This window comes from Bos indicus, chromosome 15 (genome assembly GCF_029378745.1).
Source record: "Bos indicus isolate NIAB-ARS_2022 breed Sahiwal x Tharparkar chromosome 15, NIAB-ARS_B.indTharparkar_mat_pri_1.0, whole genome shotgun sequence".
NCBI lineage: Eukaryota > Metazoa > Chordata > Mammalia > Artiodactyla > Bovidae > Bos > Bos indicus.
The window spans coordinates 71,209,994-71,229,347 of NC_091774.1; the positions used below are offsets into that span (position 1 = coordinate 71,209,994).

The 19,354-nt window shown below is 38.3% G+C and overlaps 1 protein-coding gene across 4 annotated transcripts in view; it reads right to left on the reverse strand.

Annotated features, from left to right (window-relative positions):
• Positions 1-19,354, reverse strand: part of LRRC4C (leucine rich repeat containing 4C) — a 1,421,025-nt gene that overhangs the window by 310,875 nt on the left and 1,090,796 nt on the right. For all 4 annotated transcript variants that reach the window (XM_070804074.1, XM_070804072.1, XM_070804071.1 and 1 more), the window contains exon 5: positions 7,380-7,482. The gene's annotated coding sequence lies outside the window, so the exon portion shown is untranslated. The remainder of the gene's footprint in view (positions 1-7,379; positions 7,483-19,354) is intronic.

Below are 19,354 nucleotides of genomic sequence, written 5' to 3' on the forward strand. Positions count from 1 at the left end.
ATGGGATTTTCCAGGCAAGAGTACTGGAGTGGGGTGCCATTGCCTTCTCCCACCTCGGTACTCTAGCTGGTCATTTTCTAGAAGATACAACATCTAGAAATATTATAAGGATTCACTTAGACAATTGTCAAATTAGATACATAAAGCCTTCTTCACTGTATCAAAACAGTTAAAAAAAATTTGTCCATTTATATCTCTCTTTCCTTAAACAACAATCAACCCAAGACCAAACTAAATGAGTCACAAGGCTGATGTACATACAAGGGGGAAAGGAAGGAACTAACACATTTTGAAACATCTTTTATAGACTGAATTCGGTATCAGACATGTTAAAGGCAGTAAGTAACTCATCTGAATGGCTAAATTCAGAAGGTAGAGCTGTAATAATAAGGCCAGTCTCATCACATCACATCACCTCCAGTCTGCTTATAATGGCCTTATCAGAAAACATTTTTTCAGCTTCTTGATTATTATAGATAATGAATCTATTACTCAGGAAACATTTTGACTCTATTCAGGCTGGTTTTTGTGATGAAGTTGAACTTAGGTGTGAGTTAAAGTTTGCATGATATTCTTACCATATGAATTGACCCAGTATGCTTAGATTTTCTGTGTTATTTTCTCCTATAAAATTTTATTGATTTAAATAAAATTATTTACAATATTTATTGTAGTTCTAAAGTTACATCATATGGCTTTATGTAGCTCCTTGACATGTGATGATAATCAGTATAAACTGAGTGGTTTTGGTGCCATGTGTTTCCACAACAGCTGATATCATAATTAGGGAGGAATTAAATGTCAGTTTTAGACAAACCAAGTTTGCCGCCAAGCAGGACCCTATGAGGATTTCTCAGAATAGATTCCTACCTGTGTCCTCTGTCTGCCTTTTGTCTGTAGAAAAACTTGAATCAACAAATAAATTTCATCAGAGAACTGAGAAAATGCAGAAAGAAAGGAAAAAACCAACCATATAAAATGATAATACTTTATCCATTAAAGCCAAGAACACTTAGTTGTTCCTCTAGGACTATAGATGATTTTCTGGGCCATGTCCTTTCAGCTGTTTTGCAGATACAGAAATGCGCATCAAGTGAGAGAGGTCAACTTTATGCTGCCCACAAGGACGCAGATCCCAGAATGGTTGGAATCAGAATATTGATGGTGCTGACTCCCGATTACCTCCGCTACTACCGCCGCTTAGTCACTTCAGACATGTCTGACTCTTTGTGACTCTATGAACTGGAGCCTGTCAGACTCCTCTGCCCATGGAATTCTCCAGTCAAGAATACTGGAATGGGTTGCCATGCCTTCCTCCAGGGGATCTTCCCAAGCCAGGGGTCAAGCCAGGGATCAAACCTGGGTCTCCTGCATTGCAGGCAGATTCTTTACCGCTGAGCCACCAGGGAAGCCCTTCCCCCATTAGCTCACCACCAACCAATCAGAAGAATGTGCACCTGCTGACCACGCCCTCCTCATTGAACACTGTAAGCCTCCTCACTACCCGTTCCAGGGTGGCAGTTTAGGGCATTGGCCACCTATGGATCCCTTTGCCTGGCAAAGCAATAAAGCTATTCTTTTCTACTTCACCCAAAATTGTCTTCATATTTCTGTTTGGCACAATTGAACAGAGGCTGACTTTCAGCAACTGGTTGACTAGTCACAGATTTACAGCTAATGTTACTAAATAGGTCACAAATATAACAGGAAATAATCCAGGTTAAAAGTTTTGGTGAACAGTAAAGAACACATTTAAAAATAACCATTTATCTATGTTTTACATTAAACATTATATAGAATAACATAATTTACTTGCTGACTAATGTTGGCACACATTTCTATAAACAAATAAACATTAACATAAGGCCAGTGTGGCAAATGACCATTAGACAAACAGTGCCAAATTGTGAAATCGCAGGTCAATGGAGCAGAAAAACCCAGTAGAATAAAGATTTTATTTACTCCATTTCTCCATTTTTTTTCATCCTCTCTTTGAAAGAATTCATATCTGACAGTTCAAATTTCAAAATGGCCTTTTGTTTATACCATCAGAAACAAAATGCTAATCAGTTAGTGTCATAAATTTTCAGAGAGGAAAAAGGACATTGGAGCCAGTCCAACTCAGTCTCTAGAGAGATGCAGAAAATGAAGTTCAGAGAGGTGAAGCGGTGCTCAAAATTATACAGACCTGTTTCCCAGAAGGAAATTCCACCTACCTTATCTCCAAAATTCAAATCTAGTGAAATTTTTTCCACTACACCATGTTTATCACTTTCTATATCATCTTAACAGAGTCTTGCAATAATAGCCCTCACGGTTTTCATGGTTCCTTCCTATAGAAACTGGGTGTACCTATGTGCCTTACATTGTTCAATGAAACCAAAGCATATAAGATATAAGCAAAGACTTTAAAAGTGCTCATGCATAGGGACACTTCCAGTCTTTTTGCTCTTGGAATCTTCTGGAACTACGTAAATAAGCAGATGTACATGCTGGCTGATGGAAAACTTGAAGCCGAGATATCCTTGTCAAACCACATCACCCTCAGAATCCTAGTTGACACACAGGCGGCCCAAGATACATGAGTCCAGCTGAGATGAGCAGACTATGGCTTTACTGAGCCTTGCCCCATTGACCCACATGATCGAAGCTAAACAAAGAGTTGTTATTTTAAGCTACTAGATTCTGTGGTCATCTTTAAAATAGTGCAAAACCCATGGGTATAATCAGTGAATGGCAGCATCTAACCAGTTACCAAGCCAAACATTTTGACTTCTCACTCTCCTTCATGATTACCCTCCACATGAAACAAGGCATCCAGAACTTCCATTCTTCCTCATCAGTGACTCATTCTGACTCATGAATGAACTGCTTATTCCCTCATAATTCCTCTGCCTCTGTCCTAGCCCATGACTCCATTATCCCTGCCTGAATTTCTTTGGTCACACAGCTTCTCAGCTAGTAGTCCCATCTCCAATCCTGTTAACCTCCAGTTCACCCTCTACTCTCGAGGCAAGGTCTACAATTCATACCTGCCAATAACTTCCCCTCGTTCAAAATGTCAGTAATTTTCTATCATTCTTAAAATACAATCCAGAATTCAAACCATGGCGAGGCAAATCTTCTGTTCTTTTCAGCACAGAATCTTTCTTTCCAAATTAAAGTTAGCAGGCATTCTGTCCTCTGACCTGGAGTGACATTTCCCAATTTCTCAATGATGGGATATATACAATTATACATCAGTTTCTTAAAAGGAAACTGTGTATTGTCTATTTCCTCATTTCTTCCTGCCGGGTGAAAGCTGGATGCAGCGCAGGAGAGCTAAAGGACTGTATGACCATGTCCTTGGCACCCTAGGAAATGAGGGGGCACAGGAAAGAAGGAAATTGAAGGAAGGAACTTCTCTGTGATTTGGTATAACAGAGCGGGCTGTCCACACTAAATCACTCACCTTCCTCTGTATGGATACACAACAGAATATAACATTCCATCTTCTTTAAGTTACTGTACATAAGGTCTCTTTTTAGAATTTCTTAGCTTATATTAATGGCCTAATGAATTTACATTACTTTCATGGATTCACGGCTTCTGTCACTGTCTAGCTCTCACTTTTTTCCAATCTCTTCCGCCTCTGAAGCTATCATCCTCAGCTATTTACTTCCTAGAATACTCATCAAACATTTTACCTCTCTTTCCTTTTAGTCAATACTTTTCCACTTCTATCCTTTGTATTTTGCTGACTAAATGCCACCCAATTGTAGGCCTAGAGTCAATAATTTTTTATAAGCCTTTTCTGTTGTCCTCCAAGTCTGGGCTATTTTTTCCGCTCGGGTGTGACCATCATATTCTGACTCATGCTATTAAAGCGTAAAGCATGTTACTTTGCATTAGTGTGTTTGTCTTTGACAAAATGATAAATTTTGCAAATACAGAAACAATATCTCTTTCATTCACCTTTATGTGTGCAAATGATAGTGTAATTCTTGGTATGTATTGGGCATTACACATATGAATTGAATAAATAAATGTAAAAGTATGAAAAAAAGACTGAAAAGAAACATATTTGAATATAAATAGTAGTAGAGATATAAGGGGTTTTAATTTTTTTATTTCAATATTTTCCAAAGTCTCTTGATAATGCATATGTTACTTTCATAATCACTAACTACAATATAATAAGATATTTTGTCTAAAGTATATATTGGAAACTAAAGCTGACTTTTAATTTTAAGTTACACACAACCAGGAATACAAACATTAACTGAATAAAATATGCTTCTGCTGCTAGTTAGGTCAACTATTATATGCCCAGGCTAGCAATACGGAAATATGAAATACTGTAATTGACCAATTCTGAAGTTCTATCCCCAGAGAGATGAAGAAAATCAATATGGTCTGCTTCTTCCTAAGACAAATTTGTGTGTTACAGGGGATACACTGTGGTTGATAGATGTGGGCTACATATATTCCCTTGGGGCTTGTTTGCAAAGGCTTACTTGTACTGTCTTCCGCCTAAGTTTTCATAGAAGCTTTAAGGATTAAGGTTGTTTTGCAACTGAAATTTCACTTCTCTGGAGAGACTATGAGAGAATCTTATGGGCTAGTCTCAAAGGACATTTGCATAGGATTACATTTTATAATCTAAAAGGTAAAAACTATTCCACTTCTTCTAGCCTCTAGAACAAAGTTGTAAATGTCCAGCTCATGTGGATTTGAGAAAGCAGAGCATCTGCTGGAAATATTTGTTCCTCACACATGAGACCCAAGCACCAGACATGTTGATTTCTTTGTCAGCAGCTGCAGAATATGATATTGTTCTTCTTTTTGCCCTTGAAATTGTTAGGATGATTTGATTGATTTGGGTTGGTATACATTCAGATTTAGATTTCTCATTGCTAAATTCATTCTTTGGGAAGGTAATGTATCATTACATGGAATCAAAGGAAATCCCCCTCAAAATCATCAGTTTAATGAGAACTGGTCATTTGTTCTGATGAGTTTTCCTCATTTTCTCTCGGAATGAAGACAAATGTCACAGATACATTATACAAAGAGAAAGGCTGGGCTAAGGTGAAGGCACAAATTAATTTAATTCCTGCTCTAGCTTCAAGTACCTAAATCATTCAAACCAACAACAGCAACACAAAATTAATAGCTCCACATACTTTTGTATTTAACCTTGAAATATGGTCAGGCAATTTAAACCAATTCAACATGCAAATTCAATCAGTATAAAGAATCCATTAGCAATTGAGACCAATTTATTAACTCAAGAAACATAAACTCAGTGTAATTGCATCATATATTCTATACTTACAACAGCTGAAGAGCATTAGGAATTGTCAGAAAAGATCAAAACATTGGGAGGGTATTTATCAAAGTACAACTTAAAATATTAATTATCAACTTATTTCAAATCGTTGGTTATGTGTTCAAGTAAATTGCAGGTAATTTACTAATATTACTTTGATAGATAAAAGAAAGACTTGTATTAATCTACTCTACATAATCTCATCCCCCTGTGTTAAAAACCTTACTGAATTCTACTACCAAAATGGAAACAATGTAAGCCATCAGATCTGAGATTCCTACTAAACCTTCACAATATAATAAATTATTTCCATGATAGGAGTTAGAACCTGAACTCTGAAATCTTGTTGCATTTTCCCACAACATTTCAACTAAAATTGAGTTAACATATAACAATAAAATAAAACAAACTGTGTTTGGTGTTTGAAAAGGGGTTATTACATACTTGATTAAACACTACATTTAGCATTTAATTTTATTCTACAAAATCCTTTTCTAGAAACTTCCCTCTGTTTAAACACTTCTAGCATCAGGAAATGTACTAATTTTAGAGTCAACTTATTTTATTCTTGGTCTATTTTATCTTTGATTCAAATTGTAAAGTTATTTACCTGCTATGTCACTTGGAATTCCAACAGCTTGACAGATGAGAGGGGACTTTATAATTAAGCTATAAACATTACAATTTTAGATAAGGGTATAAATTAAGTCATTTTAGTAAGGGCCAAAGATAATAAATGCAGAGTAAAATCTAGAATAAAATACAGGGTTAGCAATCTCTGGCCCATGAGGAACCTGTTTTTATAGGCCAAGGAATAGCTATTTCTTTTTAAAATTGTTAGAAAAAAAGAAAAAGTAATATTTCATAGTACATGATAATGCATGGCATTTACAATTTAGTATCCATAAATAAAGCTTTACTGGAACACAGCCACATTCATTTGTTGACATATTGCCCATCGCTGCTAGTGTACTATGTAGATTTGAGTAACTGTGACAGACACAAGTCTAAAATAGTTAACATCTTTACATTAAAAAAAAAAAAAGATCCCAGTCTAGAAAAATGTTGTCTAATAGAATATAATGTAAGCACAAATGGATTTAATTTCTTTTTAGTAACCAGGTTAAAAACTATAAACAGAAATAGATAAAATTAAATAAATAATATATTTTATTTAAATCAAAATACTCTAAACATGGTATCAACATGTAATCAATATAAAAATCGTTAAGTGCAATATTTGGCATTTTTTCATACTTAAAGTTTAAAATACACTGTGTATTTCACATGTACAGCTCCTATCTCCTCAGACTATCCATTTCAATACCCATGACCACATATGGCTGGCAGCCACTGTACTGAACACTGTAGGTACAGCTGACAGATCTTGTCATGTTTAGTCACATCTCCAGCCACTAAATAGCATGTCTACATTTTATTGAGTTCACATTTTCTGCTGTATTCTGCTGATTCTTTCCTTTCCTGCTGGAGGCTTGGGCCAAAGGTGATTTGCTGGGGTTTGGTGGGGGAGGGCGCTCATGGGCTTCCCTGGTGGCTCAGAGGGTAAAGAATCCGCCTGAAATGCAGGAGACCTGGGTTCGATCCCTGGGTCAGGAAGATCCCCTGGAGGAAAGCATGGCAACCCACTCCAGTATTCTTGCTTGGAGAATCCCCATGGACAGCGGAGCCTGGCGAGCTACAGTACGTAGCATCTCAAAGAGTCGGACACAACTGAGCTACTAAGCACAAAATGAGGCGCTTCTTGATGCACCTGCTGTTCACAGCACTGGTGGTAAAATCCTGAAAGTGCGCTTGTTTCTTTCTACCCACATGAAAATCCTATATTTTGAATTGAATGTAAGAATCTAGGTGCTTCCTCTCGATTACAGAACAGGAAGAAATGTCATTTCTTTTGCTCTAGAGAGGATTTTGCTGTTAATGTAGTCTATCCAATTAGTTTTCTTGGCAGCTACAGCTCACTGTTGAGTCTTATTATACCCACAGGAAAATATCACCTCTATATCTTTTTTTAAAGTGCTGCAATTACTGCCACATAAGCCCAACTTACCCTTACGAAGGGCTTCTCCTTTCCGTTCTCACTTCTGAGTTGCGATTCAGGATTACGCTCACACGGAACACTGGTGGTTGACAAGCCAGACTGTGTTCTTCAGCTACAAAAACAAACGAACATAAAACAATGTCAGGACTCCCGTTTTGAAGGGGAAGAAAATAGAAATTGATTGATCATACTGATTTCAGTTCCTATTATTTTACTATACATTTTTTTTCTGAATTTTATTGTTGCTAAATATCTTGATCATTAAAAGGTAATAAAAGGGGTGTCGAAACTTGTTGCTGAAGAACTCCAGAAAAAAAAATCACACATTTACTTAGCTCAAGCACTTTTAGTTTTTGTGGACTTGTGTTCTCAGAGCTGTGAATTTCTAGTGATTTTAATTTTTGCAGTAATGTTTTAATGTAACAAAATTGTACCCAGATGTTGATTGAATTAAACATCAAGAATTATGTCATTAAAAAATTCCATTTGTATGCTTCAGATAATAACAATATAGTTCCATGTGTCTCCATGTCTGAGCATGGTGAAGACCCACTGTTCTAGGATATGTTTCATTCTTCTTTGTCAATGTTACTGTATGCTCTCTTTCCTTAATGTTTTTACATCAAACCCAGAGTGCCGAATGGGTAGTGTGAAGTATGAATTCTGACTATAGAAAGTGTAATAATCAGTTCCTATTTCCTTCCCTTTCAAATCATAACACAAATGTTAACTGCTGCAGATTCTAAGAAAGAATAGTTTAAGACTGTTATAATTATGGTTGGAAAACAACAGTTATGTATTACCTCTCAACAAATATTACGTATGCTCATCTCTCTACAGTGAGGCACAGACTGTGAGGAAATTCAGTGAATATAAGGACTGACAGTAATGTAACACTGGTATCTAATATTTTATGGGCTTAGTTTATGGTAATACTCTGCAAAGATTTCATATATATCTCATTAAATACAACAGATCTATGAGATTACTCTCAATATTTTTCCCATTTTACAGGTAAGGAAGCAGATTTACTGAATTTGAGTAACTTGAGAGTGCCATGGACTGCAAGGAGATCCAACCAGTCATTCTAAAGGAGATCAGTCCTGGGTGTTCTTTGGAAGGAATTATGCTAAAGCTGAAACTCCAGTACTTTGGCCACCTCATGCGAAGAGTTGACTCATTGGAAAAGACTCTGATGCTGGGACGGATTGGGGGCAGGAGGAAAAGGGGACGACAGAGGGTGAGATGGCTGGATGGCATCACCGACTTGATGGACGTGAGTTTGAGTGAATTCCGGGAGTTGGTGATGGACAGGGAGGCCTGGTGTGCTGCAATTCATGGGGTTGCAAAGAGTCGGACACGACTGAGTGACTGAACTGAACTGACTGAACTTCAAGGTTAAAACTATATAAGAATAAAAACATTTTTTTTTTTTGGTTATTCATTGAACGCCAAATGACAAAAATCCCTATATTTGCTTTGATAGGCTGTCCCCTCATTTCATGTCCCATCACTTCATGGCAAATAGATGGGGAAACAGTGAAAATAGTGACAGACTATTTCGGGGGGCTCCAATATCACTACAGATGGTGACTGTAGGCATGAAATTAAAAGACGCTTACTCCTTTGAAGAAAAGTTATGAGGAACCTAGACAGCATATTAAAAAGCAGAGACATTACTTTGCCAACAAAGGTCCGTCTAGTCAAGGCTATAGTTTTTCCAGTGGTCATGTATGGATGTGAGAGTTGGACTGTGAAAAAAGCTGAGCGCCAAAGAATTGATGCTTTTGAAATGTGGTGTTGGAGAAGATGCTTGACAGTCCCTTGGGCTGCTCAGGGACCCAACCAGTTCATCCTAAAGGAGATCAGTCCTGAACATTCATTGGATGGACTGATGCTGAAGATGAAACTCCAATACTTTGGCCACCTAATGTGAAGAATTGACTCACTTGAAAAGACCCTGATGCTGGGAAAGATTGAAGGCGGGAAGAGAAGGGGACGACAGAGGATGAAATGGTTGAATGGCATCACCGACTCTATGGACGTGAGTTTGGGTTAGACTCCAGGAGTTGGTGATGGACAGGGAGGCCTGGCATGCTGCAGTCCATGGGGTTGCAAAGAGTCAGACATGACTGAGCAACTGAACTGAGTCTGTCCCCTACTAAAGTTTATTTTCTTTGAAAATTCTGCTTTCCTTCTAAACCTCTAATGAAAACACATTCTAAATAGACTGCTTATTTTCCAAAATCAGTCATGTTTTGATTTCGAAAAAAAAAACAAAAAACTACAAAAATAGAATACAAATGACAACCGTGGCATTTAAGAAACTGTATTGCTTTATAAACAGTGTGTTTCCCCTAAGGAATAGAAATTATGAAAGGATGTCACACTCAGACTTGAGTAATTTATAAATAATAAATAAATTGCACCATCGATCACAAAATTACAGCCTCCCCTATTGAACTCGCTTCTTTCCAGGTTTTTCTTTTTTTTGTGTGTGTGAATATGATTGTCTGCCTCCCAGTTCTGTGGACTCAGATCTCACAATCTTTTTCTTCTCTGCCCCTCACGTGGAATAATTTGTCAACCCTTTGAATTCTGAATGGACAACATACACATCCCTTCAAAATTTTTCCTTTTCCCCTGTATCACCATAATCATTTTATAATCATTTTGTCTTTTCTGTTGCACTTCCCTCCAAATTGAGATCCTTGACCAAGCTTCCTCCTTCTGATTCTCTCCAGATATTTCTGCAAAATTCCTTTTTCTCCAGCACTGTTCTGCATAGTAAAATATTAATATTAAGTAAAATATTAATCCTGGAGTCAGGATACCAGGGTTCAAATTGTGGCTCCACCACTGACTCACTCAGATTCTAGGCCAGTCCCTAAAATGTTAGCCTTCAGTTTCTCTAACACGAGAATAACAGTATTGCCTACGTCATCAGGTTATTCTGAAGACTATATAAAATCAAATTGGCACACCCCTTAAAATGGTGCCCATAACAAAAACTATTAGCTATTATTATTTTTATATTCAGGGGGAAAGTCTTCAGTAGTTTGAAGTTTCTAAACGTAGCATTCCAGGTCCTTAATATCTGGTTCCAATCCATATGTGCGTTTTCTTTTGGTCATACCACCCAGAATTGTGGGATTTTAGTTCCCTAGCTGGAGACTGATCCTGCACCGTTGGCAGTGGAAATAGTCCTAACCACTGGACTCCCAGGGAAGTCCCCAAATCCATTCTTGCAATCACATTTTCTCATGATTCCAACTCAATCCAATTCAACATCTAGTTAGCCAGAACCCATCTATACAATGGAGAGAATTAAAATGCTGGACACACTACTTATCAATGAGGCAATATTTGCACTGAGAATCTTCATAAATGAGAATTTCACCAGACCAGGCCATTAAGGTAAAGGAGAGGACGCACACAGCATTGCACACCCACACTCCACTCAGCCATGCAGGACCATGTTATATACTTGCCTGTATCCTCCGCTCCTCAAGTCTTCTTCTATGCTCTCTGCTTAGAATTCCCATTTTTCCCTCATTGTCAACACTTAAAATTCTGTTACATCTCCCAAGACTCAATTCAAAAGTTTTGTTTTTTTTTTTCAAGGAAGCCTTGACTTCACTATTTGAAAATTATTTACATTTTTTCTTTCTCATGGCATCTTAGCCAAATTTCTCTGTGGGGCATTACATATTCTATTTTTATAGCTATTTATGCCTAGAATAAAAGTTCCTTGAAAATTAAGAGCTGTGTACAATTTATTTTTTGCTTCTTACAACACTCAATCTCTAATAAATATCCAGAAGATAGTTGTGCAATTAAGTGAATGTTGTTTTAAAGCCAGAAGAACTCAGGATAGAACTGATTTGCTCAAGTCACTGATCCTGGTTATAAGTTCCCTAAGGAGAGAAATTATGTTAGCCTTGTTCATCACCATATTCCTGATGTAATATGTCATGAATATTTCTGAATCAGTATCAGCTTATACCAGTGGCAATAATATTCACCAAAATCCAGTTGTCACAAGGTCATGATTCACTCTTTTAAATTATCAATTTTTATTATATTTGAAATCTAAGAATTATACACTCTTCTCACCATTCTGTGTTAATGTCTCTGCTATCTGATTATTATAGCCAAACATATTCATTCATTTGATGTTATAAGGTGGTTATGGATTAACATTTCTATATAGTATGTCTATTCTTTTATGGCTGAAAACATAATGAAAGTGCATTTGTGTTTAAACATATCCTTTTTCATTTAAAGTTTATGGAAATTCTAGACTTGCACAGTGGATTCTTTTAAAAACATGTCCAAAAAAAAAAAGAAAGTTTAGGCAGTGGGGACCAGAGGATTGTCATTTAAATGAGTGAGGTCTGCGAAGAAGGTCAGAGTGTGAGATTACAGATTTTGCTCAACATTATATTTGGCTAAAAAACAAAAACACCAAAAAAACAAATCTCAGCAGGTTTGTTTAATTGAATGATGTTTTCAAATCCACTTTCATTAGCTAGAGTGCTGCAGGACCCAGCAGTTCAGGAAGGAAATCTGTTTCTAGTAGCTTATAGAGATAATGATAAACCATCTTAAAGTCTGGATTTATTAAAAATGACTCAAATACATTATAGGGCAATAGGGCAACAGTAACTTGGTAATGCTTGGTTTACCAACCAGTGGGATGGAATTACAAATGTATTAACATTTATACAAAAGAAAGCAAGTAGCAGTGAGTCTATATTGTTTTCGACACAGTTAAACAAACTGTTATTTCACTTTGTGTGGCTAGTAAAATAAGACCTATAAAATAGAAGAAACATTCCCTTTTGGAACTTAAACAATGTGAAAAATCTAGTATTAATGAAGTGGAAATCTTCTTTCTTTATGCACATGAGTGCTATATTCATTAAAATACACACACACAGAGGAAGAAGCAGCTACTTTTTCTTACAATAGATAGCCATCACATTGATTATTTTTATGACTTAGGTTTGATCAAGCAGAACATACAGAGTTAGAAAGCAAAATATAACCCCAAGGAAGAGGGGACAACTATGGAGTGTACCTATGAAATCTAATTATATACATGCATATTAGTCTCCGTCATTAATTTCCCTGAAGTGTGAAGTTAACAAACCTAGACAGTGTGTTAAAAAGCAGAAACGCCACCTTGCTGACAAAGGTCCTTATAGTAAAAGCTATGTTTTTCCAATAGTCATGTACAGATGTGAGAGTTCGACCATAAAGAAGGCTGAGCACTGAAGAATTGATGCTTTTGAATTGTTCTGGAGAAGACTCTTGAGAATCCCTTGAATTGCAAGGAGATCAAGCCAGTCAATCCTGAAGGAAATCGACCCTGAATATTTATTGGAAGGACTGATGCTGAAGCTCCAACACTTTGGTCACCTGATGGGAAGAGCCAGATCATTAGATAAGACTCTGATGCTGGGCAAGATCAAAGGCAAAGGAGAAGGCGGTGGCGAGACTGATGCGGTTAGATAGCATCACGGACACAATGGGCATGAATTTGCACAAACTCCAGAACACGGTGGAGGACAGAGGAGACTGGTGTAATGCAGTCCATGGGGCCACAGAAAGTCAGACATGACTTAGTGAATGGCCAACAACAACGTTACTTTCAAGCCATTCCTTGATTTTGTTCCTGAAGATTTCAGACTCCTGGTCTTTCCATCCATGTGCATATATTTACTCATACACTCAAAAATATTTACTGAGGAGATCTGAATAAGATGTGTAAGCTCGCTGCCCCATGCAGTTTATGGTTTAATCATGGAAGAGCATGTTAAACAAATAAAAAAGGGCTGAGTCCCTTTGCTGTCCAAATGAAAATATCACTACATTGTTAATATAAAGTAAATACATAATAAAATAGTAATATAAAATAAAATGCAAAAAAAAAGCACAGGATGCTCTAAGCAAAACCAGCTTCATAGGTATAGGGTCTGAGGAATCTCATGAGAATCCTTGCTGAGAAAAGCTGCTGCTGCTGCTGCTACTGCTGCTCAGTCGCTTCAGTCGTGTCCGACTCTGTGCGACCCTATAGACGGCAGCCCACCAGGCTTCCCCGTCCCTGGGATTCTCCAGGCAAGAACACTGGAGTGGGTTGCCATTTCCTTCTCCAATGCATGAAAGTGATAAGTGAAAGTGAAGTCGCTTAGTCTTGTCGGACTCTTATCGACTCCATGGACTGCAGCCCACCAGGATCCTCCATCCATGGGATTTTCCAGGCAAGAAAAGCTGCAGACTTGGTTTAATGCTCTCCCATTGCTGTTTGGAAATTTTTTGATAATTTTAAGTTTGAAATTGTGTGTTACAATTAAGTCCAGTGGTAGAAGGGAATATGCAGGTGACCAGAGGAGACACTGCAACAAAAATGTCTACCATCCATCTTCTGCCCCCATTTATATGTAGCACAGAATCTTGGTGAAAACTAGTATATGTGGTGGTTCAGTGCTACTTAAAAGAATATAAGTATCTTACATCTAAGAGTGAGTAAGCAGGCATACTGACAGCACCCAGAGGCAACCCTTTCTATCAAGCACCTACTTTGAACGCAGAAAGGGGCTAATGACATTGAAAGAAATATGAGCAGCCCAGAAAGTATATCATATCTTTTCTTATTCATGTTACTTTCCTGTATCAGCCAACCACTTATGCTGGATAGGGTGACACTGAAGCAAAGGGGAAAGGGTAACCCACAGTTCCTTTCCTTGTCTGCCCTTTTTATCCATCAGTAAGCTGAAAGTAGAGAACCTTGATAGAATATGTGCACGTCAAGAAATGAAATGAAAGTGAAAGTGAAGTTGCACAGCGGTGCCTGAATCTTTGTGACCCCATGGACTGTAGCCTGCCAGGCTTCTCTGTCCATGGGATTTTCCAGGCAAGAATACTGAAGTGGGTTGCCTTTTCCTTCTCCAGTCAGTTCAGTTCAGTCACTCAGCTGTGTCCGACTCTTTGCAACCCTATGGACTGCAGCACTCCAGGCCTCCCTATCCATCACCAACTCCTGGAGTTTACCCAAACTCACGTCCATTGAGTCAGTGATGCCATCCAGCCATTCATCCTCTGTCATCCCCTTCTCCTCTCGCCTTCAATCTTTCCCAGCATCAGGGTCTTTTCAAATGAGTCAGCTCTTTGCAGCAGGTGGCCAAAGTATTGGAGTTTTAGCTTCAACATCAGTCCTTCCAATGAATATTCAGGACTGATTTCCTTTAGGATGGACTGGTTGGATCTCCTTGCCGGCCAAGGGACTCTCAAGAGTCTTCTCCAACACCACAGTTCAAAGCATCAATTCTTTGGCACTCAGCTTTCTTTATAGTCCAACTCTCACATCCATACATGACTACTGGAAAAACCATAACTTTGACTAGACAGACCTTTGTTGGCAAAGTAATGTCTTTGCTTTTTAATATGCTGTCTAGGTTGGTCATAGCTTTTCTTCCAAGGAGCAAGAGTCTTTTAATTTCATGGCTGTAGTCACCATCTGCAGTGATTTTGGAGCCCAGAAAAATAAAGCATCTGACTGTTTCCACTGTTTCTCCATCTATTTGGCCATAAAAACACCTAAATTGGTTCTGTGCAACATTTCTTTTGTTCTGATAAGAAGGAAATACATACATGCATGCATGTACAAAATAGGAATTGTGCAATTTTTGTTTTTGCATACATGTTAAACTCATATTTGCTATTAGAATCGGCTTTGAACACTATCATGATAAATGTCAAAATACAATCATTTAAAATGTTATACTATATTTTGATAATGCATTAAATGAAAGCTGGTAGTTACAAATTTTAACTTTTCTTTACTGAGAGCATCAAATAACAAATAAAGAGCATCCTGACAAATTAAGTAAGAAGGAAGAAGAAGAGAGGCTTTATAATCTAATGCAATAGTTTTGCTTTTTGAACAAGGGTTCCACATATTCATTTTGGGCTGGACCCTGCAAGTTACGTCAGTGGACCTGTTGTAAGAGTATGTGGACAAGATCTGATTAAGCCTGGGAAGGTAGGGGATGACGTCTTGCCAGGTGATAATTAAACTGAGAGTAAAGATGAGCAAGAGTGAAGCAAATACAAACGACTGTAGGAAGCCTGAGAGGGAAGTTGGGGGCAGCGGGGGGTGGGGGGTGGTTAGATGTTCCAGGCAGAGGTTCGAGTCCAAAGACACTAAAGGAAGAAGAAAGGAGACGTGTTTGTGGAGCAGAAATAAAGTTAATGTGGTTGGAACTGAAGTAGGTGAGGGATTGCTGTGGGCAAAGCTTCTACCATGCTGCAGTTCTTTGTAAGAAGGAAAACAATAGGGTTGAAATCAGGGCAGCTGGAAAACCCAGGCTTGGTTAGGAAAAAAGGTATAACTATGTGCATAACTATATTATGATTTGATCCTCAGTTATAACTATGTGCCTGGCGTTTTGCCAAGTAAATTACCGTTACTTTTGGGTTCTCTCAACAACCAAGCAAAGTGGGATTTACTGGTTTCATTATTAAGACAAGGAAATATGAGGCTCAGATGGATGGAGGCATTTGTCCTTGGTCATCTAGCTGGTGAGTGACACACATGGATGAAAGAGTCTCTCTAAATACAAACTAGAATGGAAGCTCCAGGAGGGAAGGAATTTTGCCTGTCTTTGTGTTTCTATTTTCTTAGCATATACACAATACCCGGCACATACTAAGCTCTCAATATTTGTTAAATGAATGAATGAATGACTGGGGTAAGTCTTATTTGGGAAATTCACTGTGTCTTCATGATTTCAAATGGGTTTTAGAGTATTTGAATGGAATTTTTGTAAATTTTGAGAATCAGTAATTTTGTAAATTTTGAGAATCAGTTTCTTTTCAAATAAACTATAAAAATAAAAAGGGAAAGCAGCAAGTTTAGCTGAAAGTGAAAAGAGAGAAAGGTAGAGTACAGACTTAGTCTTTATTAACTGTATGACCTTCAATTGAAGTCACTCCCTTCAATTCTTATTTTTTTTCCCAATGAATTAGAACAGGTTGTGTGAGAACTTCTTTCTGGTTCTCACATATTATGATTTGATCCTGTGAATTGTCTAGCAATGACACAATTCAAAGCATAAGGTTTCTCTTTCCTACAAAGAGGAAACACAAAATAAGATCATACAATTCTGAGGCACCAAATTCCTCAAACAATCTCACTCCATTCATTCATTCATGTATTCATTCATTCATTCTTTTAGCAAGCCTTTCTGAGAGGTATACCATAATACATGCCCACAAAAAGCCTTCTGCTGAAAAGCTGAAATGAACAAATGATCTCCATTTCTGGAAGCAGGAAGACCTTGAATCGGTAGAGCCTGGCTTAGAGTTTATCTGCAACTCAAAGATGGGAAAAACCAAATCAATTTCCATTTTGAATGGTGACTCAGGGATCAAGCAGAGCCAATGCTGCAGTAATGCGGAATAAAATGACAGCACTCTTTGGAATAAATCCTGACATGTGACTCATTTCACTACTTCCCTTACTTTGACTTTCCTTTGGTGAAAGAGCAAAGGCAGACAGTCATAAAACCTCCAACACAGAGCAAGATCTGTGCCTCCCACTCCTAAAAACCAGTCCCATCAACAGAGAAGCAAGTACCTGATTAAGAGGAGCTGGGCAGGAAGCATAGTACTCACACAGGGTCCAAGAGGCTTGGCAGGAAGCATAGTGCTCACACAGGGTCCAAGAGGCAGAGCTCACTGAGACAAGACAGATACAATGTTCCCACATTGAGATATGACTTTCCTAGTAGCACAAGAGGCATTTCTTACAGGAAGTGAGCATGACAAAGGGATGAAGAAGGTACCACTGGGCTCAGATGTTTAGGGAACTTCCGTTGTTTCTCATGTTTGGGGAGGATGAACCAGTGAAGAAGGCAAGTTTACTTAATTGCTTATGAAAAGCAGACAACATCAGAAGGAGACAGTCAACACTAGCTAACACCTGGAGCAATGTAGCAACTATTATGAAAAGATCTACTTTGAAATTCAAGGATTGAATGAGTTAATTATAGCTAACAAGCAATCACAGTCTTTCAAGGCAAGGGGGCTGTAGAATGTGCCTCCCTGACCTCTAAATTCAGAGAGCCTGATGGAAGGGACCCAGCTTTGGGGCTCTGAAATCAACCGCCACATTTGTACCCCAGCTGTGTTTTCACTCAAGCTGCTTCCAACCAAGGGTGGAGCATGGTGGCTTCACTCTGTAAGACATGGAGCCCCTCTAACAGCTGACTCTGTTCTGAGGAGGCATCTGTCCTTTGATAGCCTTATTGAATCTTTCTTGGTCTGCACAATGGCTCAGTGGTTAAAGAATTTGCTTGCAATGCAGGAGACACAGGAGACGTGAGTTTGATTCCTGTGTCAGGAAGATCCCCTAGAGGAGGAAATGGCAACTCAGTATTCTTGCCTGAAGAATCCCATGGACAGAAGAACCTGGTGGGCTATAGTCCATGGGGTCGCAAAGAGTTGGACATAACTGAGCAACTAAGCACAGTGATCCAGGAAGCTTCCACCCAACTTCTGTTCACTTGGAATTCAAAGTACATCTAGGTCCAGTGGTTCCCCAGCCTTCCTACTAACTCCATCCTCATTTTCTTTGAAAAACTTTAATTTTTAGAAAATCTGCTCTTTGTGTCTGTTTCTTGGGAGACCTAGACTAACACAAACATACACGTAGAGAAGAAACCTGCTGAGTGAATCACTCTTGGTCTCAATCTGGTGAATGATTCACTGAGAAATACACAAGCTCTGCACTTAATGAAGTGAAAGGAACATGAACAAGTTGAAATGCACTGAGTACTAATCATGTGTTGGGTGCTGAACTAACTGCTTCTCATGCCTTATGTCACTTACTTCTTTCAACAACCCCATGGAGTAGTTTATCTATAGATGAAACTGTAGCTGGCCAGCTCATGAGTGTTGGAGCCAGAATTTCAAGCCAGGTCTTCATTTTCCTTTATTGGTTCAAAGCAATGTATTGCTGCAAAGTACTTTACTTTAAAGTCTATGCCTTTAATTATCTTATACTACATCCATTACCATCAGTATCCTTGATATCATTTTATATGGTAAGAAAACAATAACACGCTTATAGAAGAAAAATATTGCATTCATCATCACTAAGACTACCATCATCATCACCATCATTATCATCACCGTCACCTTCATCATCAATCATAATCTAAAAGAAACTTATAGTTATTGATCATATACATATGATCTATTCTTTAGTTCTTATAATTACCCAGTGAATTAGGCAAACATTAGAAATAAAGCTCAGATGTACCATCTCAACCTAAGCCCAGCATTTTTTCACTGAATCATGCCACCTCCTTCTCTATGCTACACCTTTGCCCAAGGTGAATTAAAGATGTTGGAGATTTAATCCTTTGCTTATACGTCTGTTTTTAACTGCCAGAAGGACACTTGGGATCTTGGTTTAATAGCTGGACTCAGTAGGGCAGACATGATGTCCTTATTTTAGAAACAGCTTTCTCTCTAGGACCAGGGGATTGAGCAATTTGGGTGGTATTATAGGAAACCTTTTGCCTCTGGGTCAAAGTCACTGGGCTCCAGACCAAGTCAGTAATGATCAAATGCCAGTCTGTCTGACAGCTGTCTGGTGGCCTCTGTGATAGGGCCTCCAGCCAGTCACTTGTGGGCAACCTTCCATGCCGCATCCAGTGCCTGCTGCCATTTCTAATGGCAGGCACAGCAGAAAGGTTGGCAGTTCAAATAGGCACAGAGACCCTGGTATCCATTATTCGAGACCAACACTTAAATTCTAATTTAATAACAGTTCCCAAACCAGTAGCAATTTCTCTCCCAAAGAAGGCTCTTTCTCTGGGCCATCTGCCCCACTCATCAGCCCACCACTTTCTCTTTTCAAATAGTGAGATGAAAATTTACCTTTGAATTAAGCACAAGGTCAGATAAAATAA